This window comes from Haliaeetus albicilla, chromosome 27 (assembly GCF_947461875.1).
Source record: "Haliaeetus albicilla chromosome 27, bHalAlb1.1, whole genome shotgun sequence".
In the NCBI taxonomy this organism is placed as follows: Eukaryota; Metazoa; Chordata; class Aves; order Accipitriformes; family Accipitridae; genus Haliaeetus; species Haliaeetus albicilla.
The window spans coordinates 18,219,600-18,239,535 of NC_091509.1; the positions used below are offsets into that span (position 1 = coordinate 18,219,600).

General features: G+C 37.5%; 1 protein-coding gene across 1 annotated transcript in view; it reads right to left on the reverse strand.

Moving 5' to 3' along the window:
• Positions 1 to 19,936, reverse strand: part of SPOCK1 (SPARC (osteonectin), cwcv and kazal like domains proteoglycan 1) — a 325,307-nt gene that overhangs the window by 281,074 nt on the left and 24,297 nt on the right. The window lies entirely within an intron of this gene.

Here is a 19,936-nt window from a genome sequence, read left to right on the forward strand (position 1 = left end):
GGCTATTACAGATATGTTTGGGCTTCTTTATATAAATGAAACCAGGAAAAGTTTGGTAAAATGAATCTGATCATTACCAAAATGAACCTGAGGCTTGTTACGTCACCAGATTCTATCCAAAGAAAGAAAAGAAGAAAGACAGAGAGAGAAGTTCCTTTCTGATAATAATCTTCTGGTAAATTGCACAGCATCTGCTTACAATTGGGAGTAGATTTTGTCATAAGAAAAGGATGTATTTATTAGATTTCTGGAAACTTAAAGATGCACCATTTCCAGTTTCAACTTCCAAGTGCTTGCCAGACTCAAAATTACAAATTACGGATTATTCATAAAACATATGAAATAGAATTTTTTTGCCATTTCTTCCAGATCATAAGGTTAAAACATCTCATTTCTGAAGGTAAAGATCAGGAGCCATTCTAATCAAGTCAGCAGAGTTGTATGGTGGTAGGGTGCAATGATAATCGTCTCCCCTCACATCCAAGGTATCACAGAAGCCCCCTGCTTTGTTACAAAACAATCACTGATTCTCATATGAATACAAGACAATCAGACAATTAAGGTGTAGAAACTATTCACAGTTACAGTAAGGTTTTAGTTGGGTTTGTGCATCTTGAGAATCTCTGTTCAACTCTATAGCAAAAAAGAATACAATACAAAATTCAATACAATACAAAAATTCAACCGCAAATTGAAAATCTTACTTTTTAGCGGCAACCACCTTCACAATTATGAGGTTAACTTTACACTATTCTTTGGAGTTTGGCATTGTCATCTGTCACCATAAGTTTTGCTGTGATTACCATAAAATGCTCCTCTAATCTTTATCCACTGAATGGAAATAAAATGCTATGAGTGTTACAGCAGGAATCCTGAGGGTTACTGAATTGCTTTTAGAACAGCTTATTAGTATCATTGCTACAATGAAATACTGAAGAACTTCCCACAAAAATGAGAAGTACAAAAAACCTAGGACATCTCTAAATCCTGTAATGTATTGATCTTTATCACTCTACTAATGTATTTTTCTATATCATATTAAAGAAAAATACCAAAACTACTGTCAAATACATAGGTGTTATAATTGTTTTCTGTGGATCAAGAAAAAGAGTAGTCTATAAGAATCTCTTCTCAATAGGTCACATCTCATCTTGATATGTAATATGTGTTTCATCTATTTTAGGACATTACCATTTTAATATTGCAATGCTGAGAATTTTTGGCCATCTATAATCTAAAATACATAATATTGCAGTATTTAAAGAACTGCATATGTAGTCTGTCAGAAAAGTTCCAACTCTGCAACCTGAAGACATTGACTTGGTAAAATTTGGTGCTATTTTAATAAGAAAACTCTTGTTCCATTCAGGACTATATGTTGCTTGAGCTTAAACTATAGAAAGATCATGTATCAGAAGATATCTGAATATTGACATGAAAGGTAGGATTCATCTAAGTTAGTTATCTAGGTTTCCTTTAGTCAATAGGCAGAAGCAGGCACCATTCATCTCATTCTAACACAGCTATCCAAATCAGGTCAGATGAACCACATCCGAGAATGAATTGTCTGCTTCATTCCAGTGGCTGCAAAACAAGTCTAACCAGTTGGCTGAAATACAACTAGCTCAAGTTAGATGAATCACATTTAAAGTGTATCTTTTGCTCTGTTAAAGCCTGAAAGATCACCAGCCTGGCAGAATTCTGTAATGAAAAATCAAGACTGAAGTATCATTGCACTGCTTACCTAGCAGTATGGACACTGATGCCAGTTCACTTGGAGAGGGATTTTTCACTACCCCTTCATACAAGTTGTTCCCTGAAAGTAAGATCTGTCCTCCCCTTCAAAAAAATTAAAATAGTTTATAGGTGACTTTGCCCTGCTGAGCCAACATATGGTCCTTCAGTTTAATCACGGCAGGTGTTCCTGCTGGAACCCTGATTATTTCAGCTAACTATGGAATGATAAACAGGGAACAGAAGAATAATGAGACACAAGTATGGAAAGGAAAGGTCAGGGGAAAGTCCTAGCACTTTTAGCACCTGAGATTTTAGCTTACAGAAAACCCGAATTCTCCAGAGAGTTAAGAGACATTCATGGCATGAGGAAACCATTTCTTACAGTCCATCTAAGGCACTTAATGGGGCCACTGTGTGGTGATCTTTGTAAGCCTCACAAATGCTGGTATATTATCTGTACCGTCCCTACAGGAATGGCAAGTAACATTGTTCCCACTCCAAAGGTGTTTGGACAGTAACCTGGGGTATACAGTAATGTAGTGACTTTGGTCATAGAGCAAACCTGAAGCGACATGAAATGAAAGCCAGTTTTCTAAATCCCAGACTTGCATCGTTTTGATGGAACTGCACTTCCTCTGTGATGTGGTCACAGCCAGAGATTCACAATTGAAATGCCTGCATATTTCTCTTCTTTGTGAAATGCCCCCCATAACAGCTTCAAAAAGACAGTGGGGTAAAGACTTGTATCTATGCAGATGTGATGGATGGCTTTAACAGAGTACAAGTGACACTTAAAAGCTGCAGTTGCTACCCTAACCCTTAGATGAAAAAAATGCCACTCACCTGCTCTGCTATTCTTCAGTCCAGCCATGCATGGGTAAGGATGGTAGATTTTAGTTACAGCCTGGTTTCAGTTTTTTGTACAGGCTGATTAATCAGGCTGTACGTGGGAGAAATTGATTTCACTTAGATGGAAAACTCAGTAACACAGTAGCAGCTGTGTTGTACATAAAACAGCATGACTAGGCACGCATCTGTGGGTACATAACAGCCAAATAACACCCTTTTGCTTGCACTATATAAATCAAACCAAGTCACCAGATTATATGACTAAAATTATAATGAGGTATTTATATTTATTTGTTATTTAAAATGCTATAATAAATTCTGAACTAAAAGCAGTGCACTGCAGTATGAGAGACAGAACAGACAACCAAAAATCCAGAATTCAAATGAAATCAAGTTTTTCCTCATTTAAATTAAAACCTTTATCATTTATTTTTAAGGCATTTTCCCTTATCAGACATATTGCAGCAGTGATACAGTAGTAGTATGGAGAGCCTACCTGTTGAATTAGTGTGCAGGTTCAAGTCCTGCACTGACACAAATATGAAAGCAGACAAGGCTGTGCGTGTCCAGACATGTGAGAGAACCAGCATCACAGTAATGTGGCAGCTTACTCCTCTGCCCTTTTCTGGTCCCTCTACCCTGCCTATCTGAAATTTGACAGCTGTTTCACTTTCCTGGTTTGCGACAACATTTAGCAATTCTCACACTCCTAATTCTGTGATTTGAGAAAGACATCCTCAATTGGGCCATTTGTTTAACTGCAACCATGCATAACAGAACCTGTGCTCCTTTAAGGACCCTGTGACCAGGGTTTAAAGTGACTGGTATCTTCTTAAACAGTTGCAATTAGCACTAAATAGAACACAACATTATAGGACATTATTTCAGAATAATACAACTCAGCCCATCTAATCTTATGCTTCTCTGCTACCCAGCAAAGCTATAGGAACAGGTTTAATTTATAGTCTTTTAGGAAATGCAGTGCTCCTGTGACTATGACTTTTCTCTGAAAGCAAATCTCTTGCTATGCCCGTCAGGGTTCACACCATTACCTTTGCCCAACGAACCATGTTGTAAAGCACTCGTTTTGCCTTACTCTCCTTCAATCCCATCAGTCACCCAAATAGTCACGTGTGAGTTCTCTTCCACAAGAATGCCATCATTTGGCAGCTAAACTGAGTACACCCACAGGACTTGTGATCAGGGTACTGGAGCATAGCCACCCACCTGCCTGCCGTGACAGCCGGACAGAGCCATCTAAGGATCCTGACACAGGAAACATTTGACATGTGAGTGTTACCAGAGCTGACCACTGACAGACAATGCCATTCCATCAACACTTGAAAAGTTTCAAATTTGTTTCCTTATTTCCCAGTGGAATAAAATTCCTAAATATTTGAAAACTTTTCTAACAGTAGAAGTTTACCATGATGTCTGTTTTCCAGCTGGAAAAAGAAACAAGACTGAAACATTTTCAGTGCTCCTCTCTTACTAGTTGCACCAAGAGAGCTCTGGAGCTTGGAAAACATCCACACTTGAAAATGGGACATTTAAAAGGTACCCATGAAACATTTTGTGCTTCAGAAGTAATGCTGATTTTAATAAAATACTCTGAACAGTTCTATTCATGACAGAGAAGAATCTATGAAAACGATGGTGGGAGGCAGAAGAGGGCCTATTGTATGTTTGCCACCTACCAATGTTTCTGTGTTCAGGCAAGTTATTAATTGCTAAGGAAATAATTTAAATTAAGCTGAATAAAAAAAAAAAAAAAAGATACTTTCAATACCTAGGGAAAAGCATGTTACAAGTGTTGAAGAGCAAAGGGACCTGCTTCCTGCTTGAAAGTGGCTAGGTAGCTGAAGATGGAGCAGATACCCCAAAATATAACAGATCCTGACAAAATAAAGCAAGTATTTAGGGCTTTTTTAATCTGCATTGAGAATTCATTAATTATTCTGTTTAAATGATTGCGACAGGTTTCCCTTCTTCCCTTGACTGTGGCCCAATCCTCATTTACACTACTTGCACTTTAATGTTGCTCTGCATTGCCAGACCAGCCAAAGAGGGCCTTAAAATAAGTGACAACTAGGCACTATGGCTATGTAATTTTTATTTCCTTGTTTTACTTCAGCTCTCTCCAAGTCTACATTCTGTAAAGCTTATTGTCTACACAGGTACTGAACTTTTTATCCCCTTACTACCATGCTCTTAATATCTTCTTTTCACAGACAGTCAGAATGACTTTATGTTTTAGAATAAAACACCTATCAGCTGCAACATGCTTTTCAGATCATAGAGTGCAACAACCGTTTCCTCTGATATTTTCAGCACACTTCTACATGTGTCCTTTGTTTAACTTCTTTTCTGATAACATGCCATTTAAAACCATAAACTCTGGGACATCAGAGCAAGTTTTCAAATGATTCAAATGTCAGCTGTCCTTGAAATCAAATCTTGTTCTAGCAGTTCTGAGCAACAAGTAGAAAAGGAGGGCAATGGGAAAACATGGTGAATTCCAGACACATTTGTGTGTAGACTTTTTCAGCATTGCCTTCTGTTTCTATGTTTGCTTTGTTCAACATGCCTACTGTGAAAGTAGACACATGGAGAAAGTGATCCAATTCTTAAACACTACCGCTGAATCTCCCCTTTAGAACAAGATTGCAAGAATTGCCCAAGTACCCACTTAGAAATATTAGAATCCATTAAAATATAGAAATTTATATAAGAAGTGAAAGAATAAGACCAATAAACAGGATACATTTATTTTCCCCCTCTCTGGTTTAGCTATCAAAATAATCAAGAAATAAAACCAACTCACCAAATGGCATTTGATCAGAGCTCCTCCAAAACAGCTGTCTTCTATTTGTATTTTTACACACTAATTTTGGGGATCAGCTCTGAGTATATGGACTAGGGGTATTATTTTTAAAGGCTACTTATTCCATGTGAATATTCCCCCCAAAGGAGTGACTAGAAATAAAATCTCATGGTTTAGGGGTTCAACAGAATCTTTTCTTCCTTGCTTCATTTGCTGAACCAGCTTGGAAATGGTTATGTAAAGACGATGCACCATAAATCTGAAAGAACTGTACTACTATTGGATAGAGACACACACACACAAGACACCCTAATACTTAAAAGCCATATTTTACATAAACATCAAGCTTAGAAAATGACAGCCACTTCTACTGAAAAAGAACACCGTGTCTCAACTCCCACAGAGCACAGCTCAGCAGGAGTCACATGCGTCACAACTGTTTGTGCAACCACTCAGTAAGGACAACAAATTTCAGCTATAAGAGTCCATCAATAATTTATGAAGCCTCTGCCTCTTTTCTCTCCCCTCCCCCGTCCCACCAGAAGCAGGAAGAAATCCTGCTTGTGTGTCCTCTGGGTCTCTGTGTTTTTCAGAGACACCTTCTGTAACAGAAAACAGGTTTTCATTGGTCACAACTATCCAGATTTCAAACACTGAAGTAGTCAATGCCACCTGATTTCAATTTGGCAGTTATAAAACACAGCAAGAGAAGAAAAAACAAACCACCTCAAATCATTTTTGTTGAACATATCTGTATCAGGACATGAATCATAGAATCACCATATCATTCAGGTGGGAAGGGACCACAGGAGGTCTCTCATCCAACCTCCCGCTCAAAACACAAATACACAACTGTCTTCATACGTGCATTACTGAATGCCCAATATATACAGAAATAGGCAATTTTTTGGCTGAGTCTGTGATATGCAGCAAATTTGAGACTGCCCTCATGGTCCATTACTTTCAAGAATATGCCTTGCAGCCATTTATTCTAAAACTGGTTCTGGACATCTAGGCTCAATCATCTCAGTACCTGCTTCTTACAGGAGCCAGGAACTGCCACTTATTTCTTTGACAGATGTTTGACCCAATTCTAATGAACAGGATCTCTTCAGTCTTTCTAGGTGCAAAGGTATTATTTCTGTACTACGTATGAACTAAATATGTTCTGAAATACATAGTAAAATGGCACTGACAAGTCAGAAGACAGGACGAAGTTTGTACAGTGCTTTTGGGAATTTCTATATCACAAGCTTCTTTTCTACACAAGCCAGTCCACAGAATTGACTTTTACCTGTTTCACTAACGGCAATAACAGGATTTTCTAATATTGAAGACAGGATCTCTGGGACAACTCCTTTATCAATTGGCCATCATGCTTTCTCACGAACAATATTGTAAACCTATGCTTTGTTCAGGTGCAACACAATGTATTACTTCACCCAAGTGAATAACATTTATTTCTAATGCTTTTATTGACCTTCATTTTTGTTATTTGCCTGAATGCTGCTAAAACCATGGTATAAGCAAACCAGCCTAATGTTTAGAACATGCCAAAAGTCTTAATATACTACATTACATCAACCATGCTGATCAATATTTTCCTTTTAGCCACTGCTGGAAAAACATGCAGTTACCTTTCAGAAACTTCTGTAACAACTCATTAGGATTAAGAGACGTAGGCTTGACTATTATGGATGTTCTTTTCATGCCAGTGAACATCAGCTTTTTCTATGCTTTCAGAGGCTTTCATATTATCGCTTGAGTGATGCTACTTGCCAGGTGACATACATATGAATTTTGATGATGCTCTTTTTCTATGCTAACAGAGAATCCATATTAATCATGAAAAATCTATGTGATTCCAAAGGTCACAGATATGCAACTATAATAAAAGCACATTAAAGTTTCAGGAAAACACAGTCTCGGGGGGGTTTGAAAAATATCTGGTTTATTTAATTCTGCAGATGCAAGGTTACTGGAGTTAGATCAGCAGATTTTTGGCTAATAGCCAAACCTGATTCATCACAACAGTATTCCAGTATTATGCTTTGTGATTCTATTAATTTCATTATTTCAGTGAAGTTTCACTGGCTTAAAAACAATGATAGTGAATTAGGCTGAGAGTATTTGAATTCATTCTGTAGACTGGCTTGTATAGAACTGTGTGGGACCGAAAAAGAGATGGCTAGAATTTGATTTATTTCTATGAAGAATAAAATAGAATACTAAAAAAAAAAAAAAATCTGTAAATCATTAAGTAAATGCAACAAGAGGAAAGAAGGAAAATTACATTTCTTAAGAACTACCCCAAAACATAATAGTTTATTTCCAACAAAAGCTACTACTCAACAGATATGCAAACTCAGTCACTATATTCCCAATGATCCAGTCATTGTCAGCTCCATAAATCACAATAAATCACATGCAACATGTTTAAAATAAACAAAGAATTCAATGACCCTTTGAAAGACAAATAATCACTAGTTTAGAAATGTTTTGGAAACTGATAACTTGTATAAATGGAAAATTATGAATAATACCCAATACCACTCAATTCCCAGTGGTGGTAATAGATTAATGCTTAATTCATTAATCACTGGAAAAGTCAGTAATGTTACAAAAGATATGTGTTGGGACTGCTGCATTAATGTTCAACACGGTGTGACCTACGACCAACATAATAAGTGGCTAGCCACTGATATTGCCATTTATAAAACTGAACCTTCTTTCTGTCTTAACCTTTTTATTCAACAGCCTGCGCTGGAAATCAAACCTATAGAGCACATTGTTTCTTCTGATCCCAGAGCATCTTTGTTTTGCTCACAAGTTACAAAACTACAGAATCACAATGCTAACTTTCTATGTTTTAAGCAGTACCTTGCCAAGGTACCAGTGTAACACTAGCTTTGATCAGTCAGACGCACAGTCTCCCCCAACAGACACTAGAACTGGCTTCTGAGTGTTTTAAGGGCAATTCTCAAGAGCTGGTCAGCATATCAGTGTTTCCGTATCTAGTGTTTCTTAACAAAAGCTTTAAAGCTTTTTCTTTAAAACTTATTTGGCATGCTCCCCATGCTGCTTATTTTTCCATTACAGTAAGGGATTTGTAATAAACACTTGATAAATGCAACATTTCTCACAAGCATCACTGCAAATCTGCCATCGCTTGGCAGAATTACCACATAAACAGTAAGATGCAAGTGCAGTTACTTTCAATAACTGAAAGAAAAATCATTAATTGCAGTTGCATAAAGAACATATGCAATTAAAGTAAAATTTGGCTGTCCCCAAATTTGCTTGCAGCGGGGTCAGCAAAGCCTCTAGTAGCAGCAGGCTGAAAGAACGAGGCAGGGCAGCTAGAGCAGGATCACACTGCAGAGACCTGAATTCTATTCTTGGCTCTGCCCTTCACCCAGCAAAGTGTCAAACCCAAAAGTTACATCATCTCTCTGCTTCAGATTCCTGAAGTGGAAACACACTTTGTGACTGCAGAGACAGCATGAGGTGTAAAAGTAATGGTTTCCCATTACTCCAACCTCATTAAGGGGCACCATACATTTTCATTTCTGTGGACATGTTAAGACACCTTTACATTGCAAGAACAGTGAGAAAGCTTTGTGGTCTTATCCAAGAATGGGATCAAAGTGCCTGATTACCCACTCACTCATTTGGTTAAGGGTGGTGGGGCAACACCTGAAGCTAGGTGCCAATGTAAATGAAAATCTGGTCACAGTTTTAAAATTTCACGTATTGGCTTCATTGAAAAGATCAGTCTTGAATTAAAATAATCCTTAGTCTCAAATGTCAGTGTTTGACCAATTAAATTACATTGTCAACTGATACCTTCCACAGACTTCTGTGTTTTAATCTTGTTATTTTGAATTATATGAATTTAAACATCATAAGCCAGGAAGTCATAGAAATCTGGAGATCAAATATTCAGCCAAAGGATTTGAAAAAGATAAGTAAATTTTATGTGGAAGGGCTTTGTTTGTGTTTTAGCTTTAGAACATTTACAGTACTTCTTACTTACATTTTCAACTATTTCCCAAAATTTTGAAGGTAGAAACAAAAATGAAATCTAGATGACCTGATCTGCCCCCAAGAACTGGTTTATAACCAAGACCAGATATCTTCAGATAGTTGCTAAAACATACAAGACTGGTTTTAAGCTAACTTTCTCTCTCACGTTCAGGTGCCAAAGGCCAGTTAAGGTTGACTTCGTTCAGTATCCAAAGTCTAACTCAACATGCTGTGTAACAGGACTCTCCATTCAACAAAACAACCACAAGAGTCCTGCAAAGAACCATGTCTGTAGGATGCTCACATCTTCCTTTCTGCCTCGCATAACAGCAACGATTAACCTTATCATCATACAGAACTTTGAAAATATAATAAACAGGCTACTAATTAACAGTGCTAAATTGGTCTCTGAAGCCCCCTTGCTCTGTGATGTAGCCAGTGCTGGGTTCCCAGAGGCAGTGATACCAGCACTGTTGGGCTGTTAACCTTGGTTGGATATAAAGCGTGCTCCAGGCAGACAGGAGCTCACTGAGCCAGCAGCTGACAAGAAGCCAGGCAACTGTATTAGTGCAATGACAGAAGCAAGCTGATAAAGCCAACCTCTCAGAGCAGGGTTAACCTACACCTGGTGGCTTTGAGTTGATCTGAAACACAGCCAGAGGGACTTTGTATCTGCCCAGAATATACCATGTAAACTTTCCAGCTGCCAGGCGCTAGGGCTCAGATGTCTTAGGCAGCAACTGCCATACAGTGAAACCCCCAGAAGGTCACATTTGAATCTCTACTCAGAGGACTTATATATAAACTACTGAAAAATCTTGAAAACTATAGAAACAACCCTTGAACCAGGGACTGAAATGCAGGTATCAGCCTTCCAGGTATTGCCTATGTTGCTGTTTGGATTTTCTTTATTTTTTTTTAAATGAAACAGATTGTCATCTGTGACACGCATTTAGAAACGCAAGTCTTGGCACAAGCATGTAATGCTTTGGGATGAATCCAACTCAGCTTACATCTGGGTCACAATAGCTCTGTTTCTCCGTTTCTTCCTCTTCCAGACCACAGTTATTTCAGCTGCTTTGAAAAAAGGAGGTTTTAGGGGAAACATATAAAATTTAACTGAAGAGAAAAAGAAAATAAGATACATCAGAAAAAAAAAGTGAACCTATAGCAAAAAGTAATTCAAACTGAACTGAATTATATAAAATTATTTTCAAAGTTCTAATAGCTGTAAATGAGGAAACAATTCATGAAAGAAATTCCAATTACAAAAAGGAATTATCTGCTCTGCAGCAACTAGTTTTGTGACATTTATAATACACAAGAAATCATGAAGCTTAATTATTTGAATTTACCAGTGCTACAGATGCTGCACTGAAATCTAATTAAATAGATCCAGTAAGACTTACAGATGGTAGACTACAAATAGGGAATTTGCTGATCCATGCATTGTTTTAAAAGGAATTCATAATGACCTCCAAATAAGACAGAAATCAACCTTTATTTTAACGTGTTACATTGTGACAATACATTGCAAATCAAGAAAATATTTTCACCTTGATTTAACGTCCTTAAATCTATCAGGATGAAAAAGGGGATGTTTTCCTTGGTCTCAGAATATCTCTGTAGGAACACTACCACTTCTACATTGCATTTTTTTACAAACTTAACTACAAAGCTATGTCTCTTGCATTGAGATTTTTCACAGAAATAAAAAAGGGAAGGTTCTCTTTATAATAGACTTCCCTCTTCCCCTTCCTGCCATGCCCCCCCCCCCCCCCCATTCTGAAGTTTCTCAAATGATCCAGTGCAAGTGGAGCCACAGGTTTTAGAAAAGTCCAGAGATTCTTCTGTGACTTCCTCTGCCTTTGGAACTACACAGATACATCATTTTTTTCACTATCTACAATTGTTCTCTCACCCCTGAATGCATGTTTAAAATGCTGCCATTTACCCAAAACCCTTTCAAATTGAAAGCAACTTTGTAGGTCCTTGTAGTTTCATTTATTGAGTCCTTGGGCTCAGAGCTGTGTCTTGCCAATCTGTGTCTGATTAAAAAAAAAAAAAAAAAAATTACAGCTTTACTGCTCTCCTCTTTTGGAATTCCATAAACTTGGAAAACACTTGCTGCGGTAGCAATCACAGTTATATTTCTCTTCAGCTATACGTTGTTGCAAATTATTTGGAACATTGTTTATTATTATGCTATGAATTTGCATTTCTGATGCATTTGATTTTCTGCCATAATACATGGTGCCACAAACAGTCTTTTGGTAGCAGTTTGGATCTCTCTAGTGATTCCTAGACAGTATTTTTATTTAGATTAACTAATTACCTTTATGTTATATTTATTTCAAGAGATTAATTAATTTATTTATTTGGTGCCTTTAATATGAATATTCTATATGCCTTGAGTATGGCAAGGTTTTTATCTAGATGGAAGTTTGTTGCTCAGGACCAAATCTCTTGGATAAATTCTTTTGCCATTCCAGATGCTTAAGCCAGAGATGTATTCAAAAGACGGGATGCAAATAGACTCTCCTTACATACCACACATCTCCAGATTGATGCTATTCTCTGTTGGGCTAGAACAGGCTATTATAGGGTACAGAAACCATGCACTTGCTTACCTTGCACAGAATAGCCTCAGAATCAAGGGCCTATAAAGGACATTTTTGAGTCTTTATCCTGTAACTTGCACTAAGCAACACCTGCATCTTGCTTCTGCTCCATTTATTGCTGTTCCTTTCATTATCTTCATTAAAAGCTGGCTCTAATTAAGTGACTAGTATACCTTTCTAGCTGCATGGCAATAAAAGCAAAATATGATCCTAGATCAATTGTTTGTGACATGCTACTCCGTACTGCAAAACTAGAAAATAGGTAGCATATTAACCAGCATTATGTTAAGATTTCTGAGCATTAGAAAACATCAGGCAGATGAATCTAAATGCTTTGACACCAAGTATCTCTAGTGTTTCCTGTTGAATCAAAGTTAAAATTCATTATGCTATGGGACAGTAACAGTTCAATTTTACTGCGTATGTCCCGTTTCCTGTTGCAGGAAACTCAGTGACTACCACAAGGACAGACATGAAAGGGCATCTCTTCTGAGGGCTAGAAAGCCTTGACGATGACACAATCAATGACCAAATGTAGCAACATCCATGCATCATGTGACAATCAGATCAGGCCTCGAAGCAGAAGCAAAACGAAGATGAAAAATCCCTCCCAAGGAAAAATTTTTCCACTAAGAATCTCTATAAAAGAAAGAATGCTGCTATTTCCTCTGAAGGTCAGCAAGTAGTCCGTATGTCAGACTAAAAGCGACAAACTTTCCAATGAACTCTCACTGAAAACAGTCTCCTAGACATCCCATCTCCTTTTTTACCAAGAAGCCTTTTCATGCCAAGTCCAGCAGCATTTAATCTCTCAGGTAACCAGTCCTGCAGTAAGTCACTGAAGTGTGAGTCAGACAGCAACTTCCACTCTGGCTTCCTAGTCACATACATCAAAATCCTACCTCCAGCAGCAGCGATAAGTACAACAGGGGAACTTGCTGGAAGAGTTATTGTACCCTGGACATACCCAGCAAACACTGATGACTTTTGACAAGCATGTCCTATGAAAGCAAACCAGTTCCTTCTGTCTTAGGCCATAGGTAATTTCTCCTTGCAAACCTTTGTGGCTCAGTCTGTAAAATATGAGCTGAATCTTGGTTTTAGAGAAGAACTGCATACTGGAAAGAATCTGGTTTTACTTTGCGATAATGAGGCACTTCCATTACCTGTTTCTAGAGCAGCAGTCTGTCCAGACTCCTGCCAGGATTCACTTCATGCCATCATCTCCAGGATTCACAAACATGTCAGCTGCCCTGAAGACAGGCTCTCTGCTTGGAGAAGCATGCTAATGACAGAACAATCCTTGAACGTCTTTACATTGCCTAGCAGGACTGATACTACCAGAAAGAGAATTCTGCTTTTATATGGCTACGCTAAATTCAGCAAGAGATTTGCCAGGATGATGATGATCTTTGAACAAAGTAACAAAAGAACTTTCAGTAACTTACAAAAGAAGCAGAAGGAACTATGTGAAATTCAAGGTCTTTTTGTCAGGGGTGAATTACAACTCCTACATCTAAACTCTTCTGCCCCTGTCCAGTGCCTTTGGGGAAAATTGCATCATCAGGTCAGGTGATGTTACTTTGTCTTAGTGTTTTCACTTGGAGAGGGCAATGTTCTTTTATGACCAAGGATGTTTACTATTTCTCAATTAAATATAATTATATTTAATTTCTCAATTAGAGAGAAAGAGACAGCATGCATTCATGCATATATAGGAAAAGGCTAACAAAAGACTTAATAAACTCAGCTACTAGGTTTTATGAGGTCTGCAGATTAATGTCATCAAGGCTTGCTGATCTTAGCATTCATTCAGCAGAAGACAGTGGTTCAACTCCAATTCTTCTGGACCCGCAACAGTCGGCCACTATTTCCTGCCTGCCTGCAACTGCTTTTCAAGAGACTGGAAGAAATGGGATCTCTGAAAAATGCAGGGTTTCTTCCTGAGGTCTGTGGAAAAATGCAGTCCAGATCAGAGACCAACCTTTGCATCTTCCTGCTTTACCTGCCAATTCACATTAAAGGCATTTTCATCTGAAGTATATTTCCCCTTTCTCTGTGAACCATGCAACACCCGAGACATGCACATGTTTCTAGGCAGTGTGAGAGAACACACCAACCCACTCCTACTGCTGGATTTAGATGCAGAATTCTGCACTGATCTAGTTACTGGCTCATGATGTTCTTTAAGCGTGCAGTACCTAAACTGGCTGTCACAGCAAACAGACCATTATGTTGCATCACGCCACAGAAACAATAGAAGTCAGCACAAGCAAATAACGTGCTAGAGTACAATAAGAACTGTAGATGACAAGAGCTGTGATTTTCTTGCTCACTTCTCCAAATGCATTGAAGTTCTTCAGCACCACTTAAAGACACCACATGTAAACAGAAAGCTAGTTAAAAAAACACTCTGTAATAAACTACCTGATTTTAACCTTCTACTCAAACCATGTACAGTTATATAGCTATGTTTGATAGAAAAGTGATTGTTGGCACATAATTAATCATATTTGACAAGAAGTTATTTCCATTATCATCCAGGATAATACATCAATGAATAACCCCAAAATAGACTCCATGACAAAAGAAAATCCATAGGAGGATCCTTTCAAATGCAGGAAATGTTTCCTGGTAAGTGACAGCACAGTACTCTATAATGGGAAGTGTCATTCATGCTTTCTTATCTGATGTTTAATGGTTATCTATTTACACCAAGAAACCACACAGCACAATGACCAAGGACAAGTGTATAACAAATCAATAGCAACCTTAAATCAAAGACTAATTATACGGAGGGGAAAGAAAAAAGGAAAGAAAAAGAGTGAGGTGTTTCAAAATATCATAGCATCATTCATTAATGTCAACGCATAAGACTTAATTGGAAAATAAAAATCTCCTTTCATAAATTACTAAGTAGCAATACTACTTTGAAATAGGAATCCAAACTAGAGCAAGTATAATATAACCTATGGAGGTAGATCCAGTTAAGAACAATAAATGAGGAACAGCTACTTCTGTCCATTCTCTTAACATGATCCTTCTCCTTCCCTAGGGCTGTCAGTCCCTCAATAAAATCCATGTGTTTCTACTTTGGAGACATCTATCAGATTGTGTTATACAGCCTAAAACTTGGAGTCCATTGAATCAACAGCAGATAGTGACACACCTATTTGGGACAGAATAAAATCTATTTATTTCTTTTATCATCCTCCCTTGATGCTGATGTCCAGTAAAGTACAAGTGAGTGAGTTAATGCTTTCTGATCATAAACTTCTCACCACCACGTTATTTTGATCAGATGTCAAAAGCAAATAACACTATTGGTCAAATGTAGCCATTTCAGTTGCATTGGCAAGCTCCTGTGACTGCTAATATTCTGTTACTGTGGATAAGAGCACATACAGAGCATAAGATGAAAACCTGAGCGAGGGATTTTGTTTTAAGCCCTCACACACGAACCAAACACATTACAGGATTTTCCAGAAGATACAAGAAGAATGAAAACATGGGAGGTTTTCTCAGCTTTTTATTTTTTATGTTATTTTTCAGTCATACCTACAACAAGATAAAAACACAACTGTGTATTTGCACATTTCTCACAACGAAACTTCATCAGAATTATTATTTAAATGAATCACTACCATTACAAAATTATTTTTGAGGAATATACCCTACACACCTGAATGTATATAGTTTTATTTTTAAGAAGAATAGCAGGATACATTTCTACTGTATATACCTGTGTATAACACAACTTAAGGAAACCTGGATGCAAAGCTTCAAACTTGCCATACCAACCTCTTCCAAGGAAAACTTGGGAGCTCACTATGAAGAATACCAACAGATCAATGAAAGTCTGGCTTTAATATTCTCATCCAGTTGGTAAACAAATTGAAGCAGTACAAAGTACTATATTTGGGGCACTTTAGATGGGTTGTCAGATGAAATACTAACAGTAAAAACTGCCATATAAAATGCAATATCACAGGGAATAAAATCAATAGAGAAGACTGCCTGTATCTGAAATTACTCTGAACTACAGAGTACCAGAAAAGACACATAAATTGATTGAGTAGAAATACCAGAACTCCCTTGGATTAGAGCTGCAAATGTAACCAGATTAAAACTGCTAAATCATAATCCCCCCATCCCCTTATACAGTTAGCACACATTATAAACAAAGCAAGACCTCAAGGTAGTTCAGGGTTTGAGGTCCCCCGCCCCCTTCCCTGCCCCGCTCCCACCCTTGTATTTAGAAGCTGTTACTATTTCCATGAATTTGTAGTTCATCTTGTAAGAGTATTGGACATGACATATGTGAGTACACGCTTTGAGACTCTTCTATTAAGGTGCAGAAAAAAGTCCAAGAACTAAGTAGTACCCAGGATGCCTCCTTGCATGTACAGATGGCTCATACAACTACCTTGCCATAGTGCTACAGGCATTCATGCTGATACTGTCATAAAACACAGCAGAAATTTAAAAAAAAAAAAAAAAAAAAATCTGTCATCTGCACCTAATGCCAGTTAGAAATAAGACTTTGAAAAATGATTATAAAGTTCTGGTGGGAGTGGGCACTATTGTCCCCAGCACAAATGCTGCCCCTAAAAGAAGACAAATAAAATAGGCAGTTACGTCCTGTTTCTTACAGGTTTTATCTTGACATCTGCTACTGGACACAGGCTGAATACTAGTTTAGGTAGACACCTGGACTTACCCAGTATGATTGCTGTTATAACCATAAGAAAGATGACTGGGAAATTTAAAAAATATAATTAAAAATAAAATTATGCTAATGGTGGAAAGAAAATACTCATTTTTAACAAACTAAATGCAGCATTGTCGACATCAATAGCATGGACAGAAACACTTATACACAGATATAGAGTCCTTTTTATGAAGGTTAATGTCATCTTCAGAGTCACCAGATGCTACTTCCTGCAAGTGATTAATTCCTGCATTTTTACTTATTCACTGGAGAAAGACAAGAAAACAAGCTTGATGCTAGTCATTTCAATCATATGTTGCAGTAAGCCAACCAACAGCTCTTCTACTGAGGCATTGTGACAAGCACAGCAGTAACAAAGCTAGTAGTCTGGAAGCACATATACTTTTCTTCCATCTTTTGTGCATCATCTGTATTCTAACAGAGAGATCTCGTATGCAGAGTATGCCACAGAAGAATTTAGATACTGTCCAACACTCCAAGTTGAAAAATAACAATGAAGGTTGGGTTAAAAAAAAAAAAAAAATCAGCTCTTCAATTGGTGTAAATCAGCATAGCTTCAATGACTTCTTTGAGGCTGATTATAGTTTAATCACCAAGAAAATAATTTTCCAGTTGGTGTTTTATTCTGACCTGCTATAACTCCTTAGTAAAGGTAAATGTTCTGGACTGCTGTATGTTGAAAGTATTCCAGAAAGGCACTTTAAATCATGTCAGAATTAACTATGATACATAGCAAGGTCTTCAATAATTCCAGCTGGTATGTGAGCTAAAGGAGGAGATTAAAGAATAGAGAAGAACAAAACAGAAAATTAAGAGAGAAGAAAGGTATTGGAAGCAGAGTACATGGCAAAGGGATACAGAAAGACACACACAAATAGTTAAAAGAAAGGATGAAGTAAGGTCAATGGAGAAACATATTTAAAGAAGAAAGAATTACATACAGACAGACAATGGTAAGACAGAATGAACCACATTATGCATTTGAAGAAAATAACTGAAAGACATAAGGCTGAGACTGTGAAAGGAAGTGAAGCTACAATACTAGAAGAGAGAAACTCAAGCTTACTATTAGGTGAAGAGCCTGGTTTATTATTATCAAATGAATTTTGTTGCCTTCCTGGCCAAGCTTCATATTGAAAAAACCAAATAAAAGAAAAAAAAAAAAAGAAATTAGATACAAAAAAGAAAGATAAAAGTCAAAAAGAATGACATTATTCTTGGGATAGCAGTGCTGCAAAATAAATATCTGAACATTCCAGAAGCCGATGAAATTTTAGATGCCTAAGCGGCCCTTACTGAGAACCACTGTCCTGTTCTGTGAAGTATGAGAATGAACATTCGGGATTACAACTGTGCATTCTTGATTCTTGCAGTCACCAGAATAGAGATCTTTCTGCAACAACAGCACATCTAACAAGGGGAAAAGTAGTGGTGGTTCAATATACTTTGGGTGTGATTTAATGACCAATGTTCATTTTCTTATACTTCTCCAAGACTGAAAAAACAATTGTCGACATAGTACTAAACTGCTTATCTTCTCTGAAAGGTATTGGTATCCCCTCATTCCCCCTCTCTCCATTCACTTTAAACTGAAGCACAGAAATACGTGCTCCTACAATCCTGCCTGTGAAGGTCCCCATCATCAATTCTGGCTGGTATGTAACACTTCTGAGGAATGGTTCTGAGGAATGGTTGAGCCGTGCAGTGATGACTGCCATTAACAGAGGAGAAACAGCAACTCCGGGTGGAAAAGTAATTTCAGTTTATCTGATACATTCTAATTGAAGGGAAGGGGAGTATTGATCTTCATATTCATTTAGAGCCCTGACATTAAAAACAACAAAAAATACAAAAATAAAGCAGCTTATTCTATCAACTGACAGCTTCAAATTGACGTTTTGCTAGAATCTAATTTTAGAAGTTTTGCTCCAAAAGTAAGAAAGAAAAAAAATAATACAATCACCAACATCTGCAAGTGAGAAACATCTGTCTCTTGATAACGATTTGACCATGGCAGGCAGCTAAGAACTACCAGTAACAGCTCAATGGGAGGGCAGCAGTCACAGCAGCAAGGCACATGCTAGGTATGAATTCTGCTACTGAACAATTTCTAAAGGCCACTTGCAATAGTTTCCCTGTGTTCTGACTTGAAATTATATTTTTCTGCCTACATCTCTAATTTTTTACTTAAGGCTGACTTATATAGCAAAACAGAGACATTTTAGAAAAAAACAGCTTCTTTTGCAAGGCTTATTTTCTTGTCTTCAGAAGAAGCAGCTTTAAATTAATGTAAAGATTTAACATTTTCACGGGGAAAACATGACTCCACTAAAGGTAAATCTGACTGACTTCAGTGGGACCACAATTTCAACCTTAAACACCAGGCACTTGAAAATTACAAATAACTAACATCTGTAAATGGCTAAAGATTGGAAAACATTGGGAGAAGTTCAAATTCAGAAATGAGTATTTATTTTGATTTTGATCAGCAACAGAGAAGACCTGCACATCAGATATAGAAGCATTCAACCATGAAACAAGAGCTAGGACAACCATTAAGGTCGGTTTCGTTCTCTTTAAAGTGAAAACCTCAGAGCACCAATATGTCACCAGACTTCTTAGAAAAAAATGGCAAATCTCTCCCAGTGACTAATATTTCAGCCCTGCCAGCACTGAGAATTTAACAACACTGAAACAGGGAAAGAAAATACCATCACCTTGTCATTCTGAAATGGACCTATAATCAAAACCACTGAAGTGGGTTCATAGAGAAGTATCAACCCCACTAAAACAGAAGGCAAGCTCAGCTTCAAAAAAAGCTTCAAAATACACCTGATCTCACAAAATAAAATACATTTCAGCATTTTGTGATCCCACACAGTAAAATACAAAATGGCACATTCCGTATCTCCTACAACACTTACTCATTTATTTGGAATTGCCAGTAGTTTATACTGCTTATTTTCAGGTCTGCCTGCAGCCTTACAGCCTCACACTGTGATTTTGTCAGATACCAAGCCCTGCAGGGTCAGGTTGGGTTAACTCTTTTGTGTAAGACCAGCTGCTACATTTCACCCTGCAGATAGCTGCATTTCAAACGCAGGTAAAGTGTTTCACAATTTTATGAAATTTTAGGAATAAGTCAGT